Genomic DNA, 13508 nt, shown 5'->3' with positions numbered 1-13508 from the left:
GGGGCATGCTTTACAAGTTCCACATCTGACATGTCCTTTTATGGGTGGTAGACCTAAGTGGTCTCTGAGGGTTATTGGTTTTGGTGGTTCCAAGAAAGCTTTGACCACATTGTCCTTTATATTCCTGCCTCTCTTGAATGCAAAGAGTGGAGTTGCCTCGGTGTTTAATTCAGATGCCACTAGGTTCCAGTATTTCTTTATTGTTTTTTTTACCACATTGCTCTTTGCATGGAAGGTGGTGACGCAGACCAGGCCGACAGAGTCGGGATGTTTCTCTTTTGGAGTCAGAAGCTCTTCTATCGGACAATACCAAGCTCTTTTTTTAGCTCGTTTCAGGAGTCCTAATGGATAGCCACGTTCACGTAGGCGTTTAGTGAGAGTCTCGCATTCATTGAAAAAATCCGTTTTCCTGGTGCAATTGCGTCTAATCCTCAAATACTGGCCAAACGGTAGATTGTCTCGTAGGTTGCGCGGGTGATAAGAATCGTATTTCAGTAGGGTGTTTTTCTCCATGGGTTTTCTATATAGATCACAGATTATTAACCCTCCTCTGTTTTGAAGGAAAGATCCAAAAAAGCAATGTTCCTTCTATCATAGTTCATGGTGAATTGTATATCCTTACACCTTGCATTCACTCAATTAACTTGTATTCTAGGCAATGACCTAGACACTGCAATGAGAGATATGACTGTGATTGCAATACTGTCATACCACACGGGTTAAATAGCTCTCTTTTCATTTAGGTTGACCAACGGGCTACCTTCTGGAACAATTCCTCATTTGACCGACCCCAAAAGAGAAACATCCCGACACTGTCGGCCTGGTCTGCGTCACCACCTTCCATGCAAAGAGCAATGTGGTAAAAAAAACAATAAAGAAATACTGGAACCTAGTGGCATCTGAATTAAACACCGAGGCAACTCCACTCTTTGCATTCAAGAGAGGCAGGAATATAAAGGACAATGTGGTCAAAGCTTTCTTGGAACCACCAAAACCAATAACCCTCAGAGACCACTTAGGTCTACCACCCATAAAAGGACATGTCAGATGTGGAACTTGTAAAGCATGCCCCATGTGCATAGATGGACCGTCTTTTGCTTACAACAACAAGACATATAATCTGCCCATTCTGACTAACTGCAACACTGCTAATGTCGTATACATCATCTTATGTCCTTGCAACAAACCCTATGTAGGACAAACGACACAAAAAGTAAAATCCCGCATATTACAACACATGAGCAGGATTCGTTGTAAGGTACAGGGCGCACCCATAGTAGACCATTTTCTCACTCAAAATCATGATCCTGGAAGTCTGCGCTGGCGCATCCTAGAAAAAATCAATGTGAACCCAAGAGGTGGTTCTTTGTCTGCTACACTCAGCAGAAAAGAGTGTAAATGGATCCACATTTTGAACTCCGTGAGTCAGGGACTGAATGAGCACGAGGAAATCGCAAAACAGATGGCCTTACTCTAACCAGGGTTCTTAAATAGCCAATTGTCTTTCAACCACTGTTTTTTTCCCATATGACAACATATAAGTGTTGCTGTTTGTTATCATTTTCACAGAATACGCAATTTGTACATACTTAATCTGTCCCAAAACCAATGTACACATGTGCGTTATGTTTTTGAAAAATGGCTTCACGTTATGTTTTGGAAAATAGCTTCATGTTCTGTTTGAAAACTTATGCTATTTCCATTTGATAGAATGATAACCACGTATTTTAGAGTATGTAATTCATCTGTTTCAAAACCTGTGTTATTGCCATCTGAAATATTGGCAACTACGTATCTAGGAGTATATTTTGTGTGCTTTGACAAATGGCTTCGCGTTCTATCTTTGATAACTGTGATATTGCCATGTCAACCACCTACCCCAAAGACAATGCCCCCTCCATGATCGGGTTTCCCTGGCCCGCCACCATTCCTTACAAGTTGCTAAGTAACCGACGCACGGTGCGTCCTCTAGGAGACAGGCTTCACGCCGTCCCGAGCTATGCCTCCATTCTGATTGGCTCAGGAGACAGGCATCATGCCGTCACAAGTTACACCTCCATTCTGATTGGCTCAGCAGGCACCAGCCTAATTCCCGGCTGGGGTTGCCTGGTTACGAATATACTTAACGTCATAGCGTGAACCCATTAGACCGAGCTACTCCTACGGACAGCTTGTTTGGCGTTCATACCCAGGTCGCTGATCCATGCCGCTGAGTCGTACCGCGGATGATACTACTTTCGAAGGTAAGCCAGTCCACTGACTGTCTTGAATGGCGTGGTATGGATGTTCCTCCTCCTGTCAGGATGTTGCATTTCCGTGTTCGGACTTGCACCATGATTCCAGAATCACTCAGGCACTCCCGCTGCCTGGACCAGACCACTTAGGCACTTAATTTTACCCACTCAATTAACCTGTATTCTAGGCGCTGACCTAGACACTGCAATTGCAGAGATGTGAATGTGTTTGCAACAATTTCATAACACATGGGTGATGCAAGCCCTCTTTTCATTTAGGCTGACCAACGGGCCACCTTCTGGAACTGCATCCATATTCCCGCTCGGACCTGCACCATGTTTTTAGAATTACTTAGGCACCCCCCTTTTTGCCAGGACCAACTCACTTAGGCACTTTAAAAAAAACCTTTACCCACTCAATTAACTTGTATTCTAGGCAATGACCTAGACACTGCAATGAGAGATATGACTGTGGTTGCAATACTGTCATACCACACGGGTTAAATAGCTCTCTTTTCATTTAGGTTGACCAACGGGCTACCTTCTGGAACAATTCCTCATTTGACCGACCCCCCTGTAAGTAACCATGAGCTACTCTCGTCAATTTTTTGACGAAATCTACAAGCACCTCTCTGATACCTATTCCTTTCCTTCCAGCCCCCCTGTCTTGATAAAGACCCGCCGCGACCACCAACTGGGGCGCAACCAGGGTCGAAACGTCGACGCTCTAATTCTGGCCAAGCTAAACTCAAGGAACTTGGACATTAACCATCTGTTTTTCTTGGAACTTTTACCTGTGTAATACTGGCCCCATAACGACAGAAAATACTTCGTTTTTCCTTCCCCCGGTCCTTTCCCTTTGTGGTTTTATTTGTAAATAATTGTTTTGTATATAAGTGTCACTATATGCATTGCACTGGTCACTTTTCTCACCACTGTCACTATTCACGAATTTGAAGTACTTTCTAGTAATGTAGTGGAATGAAGTAATTCCAATATATTGTTCTTTTCCTTGTTTTTTAAATACATATAAAAACTTTACTTATCAGAGAGTGTGTTGCTTGTTATATGTCACGGAGCTGTTTTCAGCCCCCTCTAAAGGAATTATTATCGCTACCCAACAGAACCATTTGTTTGTAAACCACATATACCCAGGTTCTGAGGGACACAGGGTTACCCCTTTTTGTTAAATCGAAATACTGTTAACATCCGCTTTGGTGGAACTATATTTTCATATAGTTTTGGCTTGTACTATTGCAGCATATTTATATAACAAGTTATCACCTGGAAAGATTAAGTGATTTGCATAGAATCACAGGATGTTGCGCAGCGCCTCCAAGACTCAAACCAGGATCCCCAGCTGTCGGTTCAACAGCCCTGGCCACTGCACCACATCCTCTCCAGTCCTGTGTTATCTGTCAGGGTGCTCTTTCCTTCTCCCGGATGATGATTGATGAAAACAGCACTTTATTCATTACATAGGAAAAACCGATGCATTACCAATGCTTGTATAATCTAGGGACTAAACAGCTGACAAACATTAATGGAAGCCAGGGGTCGCAACAGGTGAAAGGGGGGTACCCCCTTTGATGTCCATGGGGGCAGATGGAATTGGACTCAGTGGAAGTCCGCCTACAGCAGGAAATGGAGGACCCTGTAGTAGAACAGGAGGAGGACCCAGCAGAGGATTGATAAGCAAATGATAATAGGGTCATGATGGGTTGAGGAATGCTCCCATGTTGATTCTCTGTGTTTTTCTTTTTTTTACAAAGCCTGGGTGCCATGTATATATTGAAGAAGTAATGTACTTGCTGTGGCATGCTTCTCTCTCTCTTCGGGGGAGGGTGAGAAGTGGTGTTGACTTGAATTGTTACCTGATTTCCAAAATCAATAAAAGAAAAATATGGAAAAAAATTGTTCTACCAACCCATTTTCATGCAGGTGGTAAAAAAAATTAAGAAAAGAAAACTAAAATGAAAAAGAAAAATGCATTGAAAATGCAATCTTTATCCAGCTACAGGATCAGATCCATAGGAATATTCTTCTAAACAAACACCTATACAGCTTCTGACACTGCTGCAGTACAGAGACAGCTACTCTTCAAGTAGTCAATTATGCTCTCTTCATCAATGACAGTAAAGACTTCTGTCTGATGAACCTCTCTGCTGCAGCCTTTAACAAAGTTATACACCAAACACAGATCCACATCCTGTAAACAATCATGTAGTAGCCTGACACAGTCCTGCAATAGTTCATGTCCTACCTCACCAATAATCATCAATTTTTACAGATCTGAACTACAAGATCCCAGAAACTAACTGGCCCATAGGTTATAACCTCTCCGCCATTATCTTCAACCACTACAAGAAACCCCTCACATCCAAACTCTTCAACAATAACAGAAGGACACATCAATATGTCAATATCATTGAAGTTTTCCACAAAATGTCATTAACCAATGACATTCAGTGATTCAAACCCTGCCTCAAAAACAAATTCGACCTGGATGTCTAATGCCTGCCTAAAGCATAAACCAATGTAGACTGCATTCCACTCTTTCTCCAATAGATTCAAACAACCACAGATTGAAGCGGCGTTCTCTGACATGAACCTAAATGTCCTCAGCAAACAGACAACGCAAAATCACTTGGATTCACCATTGACACAGATCTCACACTCAAAGAACACATTGTGAATTGTGATGCAAATAAAGACAGCATGAAAGCAGTTCTTCGACGTGATTGAAATTAAATTCTCTCTTCCGGAAACCTATTTTAGTTTCACAGACGAGGCCTTGGTCCTCTCTAGATCTAAATAAGAGTAGCGTTCTGGTTATTGAGCTCCTAGATTCTAATTTGGTTCACTGAAAAGTTCACACTGCAAAATATCTTATCAAGGACTTCAAGTTCTACAACATCACACCGATGATGAAGCACCACTCTAGCATCCTCTACAGGCCTATGTCATCTTTAAGACCGGCTGCATCATCTCCAAGATCAGCAGAAATTATAGCCAGACAAACGTGACCATGACACTATCATCATAAGAGGAACACTCCCACACCATACGCCAGGGTTGTGGACAAACTAAAGCCAAAGGGATGCAAGAAGGAAAACACAGAAGGCAGAATGCTTCAACCCAACCATTATGCAATTCAAAAAGAAGCTGGAGAAATATATTTTCAAGGAGAATAAAACCAACAGATGTTGTTCTTATCTCTAGATTGTTTTATTGTAAACCATTTGAATATTACTCCCCACCCATTGGTTAGCACATTGTTCCATCCCTGCTAGGTTTGTGCTTCACAAGTTTAGCAATGGGCATACAAAACACTGAGGGGTATATTCACAAGAATGTGTGCTAAACATCACCAAAAAATGCTAACGCACCTTTACACATCAAAGCCAATCGCGGGAAAATAACCCTGTGTTAACGTGGAATTCACAACAACGTGGTACCATGCGATAGTCCGCCGAAAACACAGCCAATGTCCGCGATACAACCACTGTGACGGAGATAAAAACACAAACCTCAACACGAAAATACCTGCGATGAGCCCATTCACAATGAGGAAAGCATGGATAAGCACCGCCAGGCCCGCGACACACACAGAAGTGAAAACCACACTGCCGGAAAGGTAGAAGGGTGAGCCAAGTCAGAACAGAAGGGACGACCCACACACAATGCAGCACACACACATAGGAAGCAGAGCACCCCAACATCGAACACAATGTGGTACAAACACCAACATTTGCACAAACGAACACAGGACACAAGTGCACCTGCCTGTGGCCAGTAAACGGCTATACACATCTGGCAAAGAACAAAACAGGGACACGAGAATGCACAGGTACAACCCACAGTCCTGATGGGGTAGCAATGCACGTATGGCAGGGAGCCAGAGAGTTCGTGACACACGCATTGGCATACAAATCAAGACACAACACAGTCGGAGACAAGTGAAAGTGCGAAAACTTTATCAACAAGTGTGTGTCAGCACGACCAAGAGAAGTGCTACAATATGCAGACCAATGCAGCAGCATGCCTGAATGAGGAACGTAGGAAAGCGCCCATGTCCACCTCGGGGGAGTCCATCTCCGACACAAGTCAGTGCCAACCCGCGTTGGTTGTCCGCTCCGGGATCATGAGTCCAGGACAATGCAGCCATGTCCACTGTCGTCTTGTGACAGTCACAATCTGCAAACAGGAGTCAGGACACGTGCAATGGGTCACATCCGGTCGTGTCTGCAGGTACTGTGTCACTCATCCATGAACGCGAGTACAGCAGAGTAGGCTAACAGCTCCAATGAGCGAGCGTAGTTCAACACATCTGACATGTCGTCGACGTAATCCATCAGCTGACAAGGACAGATGTGCTGACTCCAACCCCTCGACCCAATGTGCACCAAAGTCCATTCGGGTAGTGGCTCAATGTGCTCACTGCACACGATGACTCGTGCAATCTCCCCTGCCCAGTTTCCAGCCTGCATGCCAAACATCTGTGCATGCCATAAACAGCCATCATGGTGACACTCCTGGTCATGAGCCAACAGGGGGTGCACACACACATCGAAATCCAGGTCAGCTACTGGTACGTTGGAGAGGCAGACATCCATGGACCACTCGAATATGCACGAGCGACAATGCAACACAGGCTGAACGCAGGTGACATCCGCAAGGTGGAAGCTCAGCCGGTAATTTATCTGCAGCATTGCCAAGGGCAGTGCCCCCAGGACATGCAGCAGACGTGCATGGTACAGCTCCACGTGAGTGGAGTCGAGCATGTGTCTGGGATGGTCTGCCATTGCGACAGTGGCGCTGTTTGAAGCGGCACTGGTTTGCCTTGCGCCAGTACTGTGGATGAAATGGCACAGTTCGGTGCAATGGGCAGTGTCTGTGTGCAACGGGTCCAGGCTTGGGGTGGGGTGGAAGTACGTGTGAAGGTCATTTCACGCACGCTATCTATGACCAAGGACTCCTGCGTGATGTGCCACCGCCTGATAGTTCAGACAAAGGAACCTTTCATCCCTACAGTAAATTCACCATCAGGTGTGGTAGGATGTCTGCAACCCTGGAATCATAGATGGTTAGCCCAGCACGTGGAACATGAGTGGCCCCACTGTGTGTTACATTGCCACACAGCTGCTCCCTCCTCCCACGAGCCCCCACACTTGTATACGCTGTGCGGTTGCAGCACGTGCACCCCTATGGCACACCATTGCAATGCCTGTCCGCGCCTGTCCAGCGGCATGCTAACAAAACCGTGACGCTGGCCTTTGAAGGTGTACGGCCACGTGAGTATAGGCCAATGGTCCGGACAGGGCGGAGACAGGTGCACAGCCCATGGTTGGCTGTGATCGCGCTGCGAATGAGGCCAGGCGACCGACTCATGCATCCACAGAACTGATACACATAACACTTGGCATGCATGTGCCAAGACCCCAAGCGGACTTGCGCTCCTACATGTCCCTGTGGGCTCGCCCTCCTGGTGCATGCTATTTTGCAACATTCACTACTGTGGCCCTGGTGGCGACTATACCCCAACACAGAGACACACTTACCGCACTTCCTGCACAAGGCCAGGTCCGAGCCATGCCCTGCTGCCCCTGCCGAATCAGCATCCCCCTCTGCTGACCGGACGTACGCCAGACCAGCACATGCCGCTTGTGCATGCAGGGGGGTGCATGCGAGGCTACATGTCCAGGGTCACTGCCAACGCTGATTAGACATGGTAAAGTCCGCTGAAGACAGCACACTATGATATTGCAGGATATTGCAGGACCAATGCCCATCATACTAATACAATGACCACACTGACACACTTGCTCAGATGGTGTGAATGGCACGTGTGCCCCGCCACAATTATTTGCAGGCACACATGCCGAATGACACCTGTGTTGGATTTGTGTGGGGTGTGTGCACACCAGATGGCATGGGCGGCCTGGTGCGGTCAGAACTCGACAACAGTGTACATCGTAAAGGACACAACCATTCAACAATAAAGGCCCCATGACTTGTGTTGCACAGAGTTAGTGGCCCCGGATGCACAACGGCCGACACAGGCCCACTGCCACGGGATGCTGACCTGCGGGAGACTGGAATAGGGTCATGAGTGCAGAGCAGGTTTCTGTTGATGTTGAAGGAGCTTGTTGTGGGCTGTCTCGGTGGACAGTGGAAGGTGTACCCCCAGGGCATGATGCAGAGGGTGGGACCACGCTGAAACAGTCACTATGGTTGAGATGAATAAAAAACAGACACCTGTCGGGCACCAAGTCTGGATCAGCCAGATGAAGATGCATGAAACCACCAAACCATGGATACAGACGCCACCAAGGTCCAACCAGAAAGTGTCCATGTCTCATTGCGCACAGAGTTAGTGGCACCAGTGCAGTTGAGGATGCCACCTGCGATAAGGCGTTTCCAATGGTGTGGACTCCTCCATATCTTACCCAAGACACAGTTATACATGTGTGGCCTACTGGACTGCGGTGTAGGCTTGAAGCAGGGCTCAGCACGGGACATTCACAGAGTGTCACCGGCTTAGGTTGGATGGCCCCACCAGCCTGCGTAGTTCAGGTTCAGTGGCACCACGGGATGCAGACTTGCGGTGAACAGGGTTGATGGCACCAGGTAAGTTGTTGATAGTGTTCGATCACCTCCATGACTCTGATCCGGCTTTCGTCCGGCCTGAACCGCATCTTTCTCTTACACCTGCGTTCACTGGTGTGGACTCAGCCGTTCATGATTAGCGAAAAAGTGCTGGATGTGTGACCTACTGGTCCACAGAGTAGGCCTGGGCCTGGTCCCTCATCCACGTGTCGCCAGCTTGTGTTGAACAGAGTTAGTGGCACCATGTGTCGCCAGCTTGCATTGAACAGGGTTAGTGACACCACTTGTCGCCGGCTTGTGTTGAACAGGGTTAGTGGCACCACGTGTCACAGGCCTGCCATATGGAATTATGCCTCACTGATCGAAGGGTGTCAGGTACTGTGGCCGCTGCCACGGACTTGGGGACACTGCCATTCAGGACTCAGGACACAGTTCACATGTGAGGTCTATTGGGCCGAAGAGGATGCCGGTGGTGTATGTTAATTGAAATGAGTAATGTGGGCCAGCATCGGGGGGGCCAACGATGGTCTGCGGAGGCTGCAGAGCTCACCGGCCTGGTGCTTGGTGCTTGGAGCTTTCACCAGTACGTGGTGGGCCCTCTTTGACACACGCCGGTATTAGGGGGGTGAGCGGAGCCTCGTTGGTGCACTGTGGCAGGCATGACGGGTCTGTGGACCAGCGGTCTGGGGTGCAGCAGGCGCACAGGGACTCAAGCCCCGCTGCACTCTGCGCAGGACTCGTGGCTGGCTGAGAGGCGCCACCCTGGCCGACGTATTATTCATTCAGAACGAGAACCACGAGCAGTGCAACAGGCTTTTTGTTCACACCCTTACGCAGGCCTGGTGTATGCAAGTCCAACCCACTGCACACGCCCATGCAGGGGGAGACATTATGTGCAACATTTCCGCGTTCTGCCCCACAGCCTGTGGGGACATGGTAGTGTCCACTGGCCACTACACTCCATGCACCAGCAGTTGATCTCCACATGGGCATTTCCGTGGTTTGCACTCTGTGGTCTGTCAGGCACCTCCAGGCCACACCAGACATTGGGTAGGTTCACATTCCTTGGTCACTTTCGGTTCTCGCACATGTGTGCTCCATGCATCTCCTCACATCCTGCAATTGCATGATTATTGTCTCCGTGGCATCTGTGGGTCTTCAGGTGTGGCTCTTGGCTTGGCTCCCTTTCATGCTGTGGGTAGTTGTCCTGCTTAGCACAAGCAGAAGGCAGGTGTTAATTCCCTGCTGCTACCGCGGCTTATCGCCTGTTTTTGAGGCACTTCGCAGATCTGGCATTTCGTTGTGAAAGTGGTGTGGTTTTTTCGTGTGTTTTTGCATGGGAACACCTACTCTGCATCTCATTTGGGTTAGTTGGTGGTGTCCATCGTGGAGATTAATTTTGGGGCAGTTATCACGGGAATACTTGCAATGTCTGCAGTTTGCACCAGCTTGTGAAAGGCGTGTTAAATCTATTTCCGCTTTTGATGCGGTAAGGTGGGGATAAATCGGTGAAAAATCCATGTGAATATCCTCCTAACTGTAAACAAAGAGACAAAGCAGAGTGACAAAGGGCCAGATGTCCGTAGCTTTTTTCAGCTCGCAAACAAATCGGGTCGGTTGTGAGCATTTTTAACTGAACGCGCTGGCAATGTGGAGAGAACTGTAACATTGCAAACCTGATCTTTTTAACTCATAGACGCATCATTTTATGTGGAATGTTTTTATTATGAATTGTCTACTCACCCGCACTTCTTGAAACCTGAGTACCTCTCCCCGGTCCACCGCGAGGCTAGCTCGTTTGAGTTGAGGGAGGCAGGTACCACTTCCGGCACAGAGGGAGGTTGGCGCTCTAGTGGCCAACCCCCTCTATAAAACCGGAGAGTCACCTCGCCGCGCAGAGGACACACGCAGCGGACGCGCCAAAGGCAAGCCCGTCTGCGCCCATCCGCACCCGGGAGTCCCCAGGAGCCAGGGACCCTGGTCATTTTGAGTCAAACCATTGTGCCCCTTTAAGATCAGTGTACTCCACTAAGGAGATGCTAAAGATGAGATCCAATTCCTGCCTTGCCGGCCGGTTTGATTCCTGGCCTCCCTTGAAAGGCTCTTTTTCATGCTTAACCTGCCGGTTTCAGGGCACTCTCAGTGAGAAGGCACCAACTAACTTGCCACACCTTGTTTGATTTTAAAGATTCAATACAGGTTTTTAAATTTAATTCTTTGATCAATTCGAAGCCAGTGAAGGTCACGTAAATATGGCGAGATGGAAGCCTGTCTAGGAACTTGACAAAGAAGGCGTACTGCAGAGTTCTGAACTACCTGTAGCCTTCTCAGTACCGTTTGGCAGCTACCTAAATAGAGAACATTGCCGTAATCGAGACGAGAGATGAGGAGTGCCTGGACTACCATGCATTGGGTTGAGGCAGGAAGCTCCAAATGATCTTACGAAGCCACCTCAAGATCGTGAAACAGATGGCAGCAACACTCGCCACCTGTTGTCTCATAGAGAGACTATCATCAATAATGATGCCTAGATTACGGACGTTGTTGACAGGTTGGGGAAAGGAACCAATTTCCTGAGGCCAATGGTGAGGGCCCCATAGGTCCTTGTGCTTGCCCAGGATAAGGCCCTCAGTCTTATCCCCATTTAACTTCAAAATGTTAAGGCGCATCCACTCTGTCACTTGCCGTAGGCTAAAGCCCCACTCTGTCCCCTCTATTGCCCTCTCATTGCCAGAGTAATATACGCTTGTTCGAATGGACAGACAAACAAAAATGGGGGGTGGAATTGCCATGGCACACAGAGACAACATTAAGGTCACCACGTTAGAACAACGTAGTGACTCGACTATGGAAATTATGGTTTTTCGCATAGACTTCTTGTCCAAAATGAGCTGGAAGAGGGCTCTCGTCTACCGACCCTCTGGCCCTGGCCCTTTAACTAAATTCTCTCTTCAGCTCACCGAAATAATCACCCCTTATGTGATTGTGAGTAGCAACTTTTTGCTGCTGGGCGATTTTAATATACACAGTGAGTGTGCTTCCAATGCGGACCCCGGAACACCCTTGACGGATTTAGCCACATTGGGGTTAAACAAGCTTTATGAAGGCCCCACGCACTTAGCTGGCCACACACTTGATATCATCTTTTGTAACTCTCCTAATGTCTTTTGCGAACCCCCACAATCTTTATCATGGTCTGACCATGCGTCAATTGAATTTTCCATCCAGGTCATGAGGAAGACAACCAACCATAACCAAGTCACCCACCATCTTTGTAGATAATGGAAGAGAGTTACCTTGGAGGGCTTCCAGGCCTCTTTTGTGGAGCCACGGATCTCAGAACTAGACAACGTAGAGGAGTCTCTCGCCAAGTACACTCAGGCAGTCCTTAGTGCTATTGATCATATAGCACCACTGAAATCTTTTCCCAGCACCCCCAAGTGCCCGCAGAATGCTTGGTATTCCCCTCTACTCCGGGCCCAGAAACAAATTTGTAGGAAGCACAAAAAACGGTGGCGTCTTACCCATGATGAGGAAGATAGGGATCAGTTCTATGCTTCTCAGGCCGATTACCATGGGAAAATTAGGGCAGCACGTAAAGCCCGTAAAGCACTACAATTAGACCCGGCTCAAAATTACCCCAAAGTGCGATACCGTGTTCTACAGTCCTTTACAAACCCAAAAGCCTGTGAGAACCATGTGGCCCCTACACAAAAACTGTGCAATGACATCGGAATCTTCTTCACACAAAAAATAGAACTCATTTATGACAAAATAGTTTTGTCAGGGAAGCAGGCCACAAATATTATGCCACCCGATGTGCCAGCACAGATAGCCACTGAATTGTTGGGAAGTTTTCCACCGGTCACACAGAAAGTGATAGAGTCACTGATTTGTACTGTAAAATCAGGGTCACCTCTGGACAGCATACCGGCTAAGATCACGTCTTCCCTTGCTTGTCATCTATCCCCCTCCATTGCCCGCCTTCTCAACTTTTCCCTGAAAGAGTGCCTCGTTCCTTTCTAATGGAAAGCAGCACAGGTTATGCCTATCCATAGGAACACCAAGGCCCCGCTGACTGAGCTCTCAAATCTCTGCTCTATCTCTCTCTTCCCTTTTCTGAGCAAGCTATTGGAGAAGCACATAAACACACATCTCTCCAACCATGTTGAACGGATGGGTAGTCTTGACCCTTCCCAATCAGGTATTCGGCCTAAATACAGCACAGAATATGCCCTACTAGCGGTCACCAATAACATCAGAATGACCCTAGTCAGAGGCCATTCCACGATTCTGGTGCTGTTGGACCTATCCGCCGCGTGCAACACGGTTTCCCATCAGATACTGCTAAGGAGATTGGAGGGGATTGGGCTTAGAGATTTGGATCTTCAGTGGCTGACGAGTTTTCTTTCTTCTCGTTCGCAGGTGGTTAATCTTGTTTTATATTGCTCTGCCCCAACAGATTTGACTAAGGGAGTACCACAGGGCTCCTGCCTGTTTAATATCTATGTAGCTTCCCTGGCCAATCTGTTAAGGAGTTGTGGGTTTACCCCCATCTCCTACTCTGACGATACCCAGCTGCTCTTTCCATTTGCAAAGTTTACTCCATCAGTGCAGGCCACATTCTCTTCAGGAATCTCACAATGGATGAGGAGTAATTTTCTC

The sequence above is a fragment of the Lissotriton vulgaris genome, chromosome 8 (assembly GCF_964263255.1).
Source record: "Lissotriton vulgaris chromosome 8, aLisVul1.2, whole genome shotgun sequence".
NCBI classification, from domain to species: Eukaryota; Metazoa; Chordata; class Amphibia; order Caudata; family Salamandridae; genus Lissotriton; species Lissotriton vulgaris.
Note: the sequence above shows the minus strand (reverse complement) of the source record.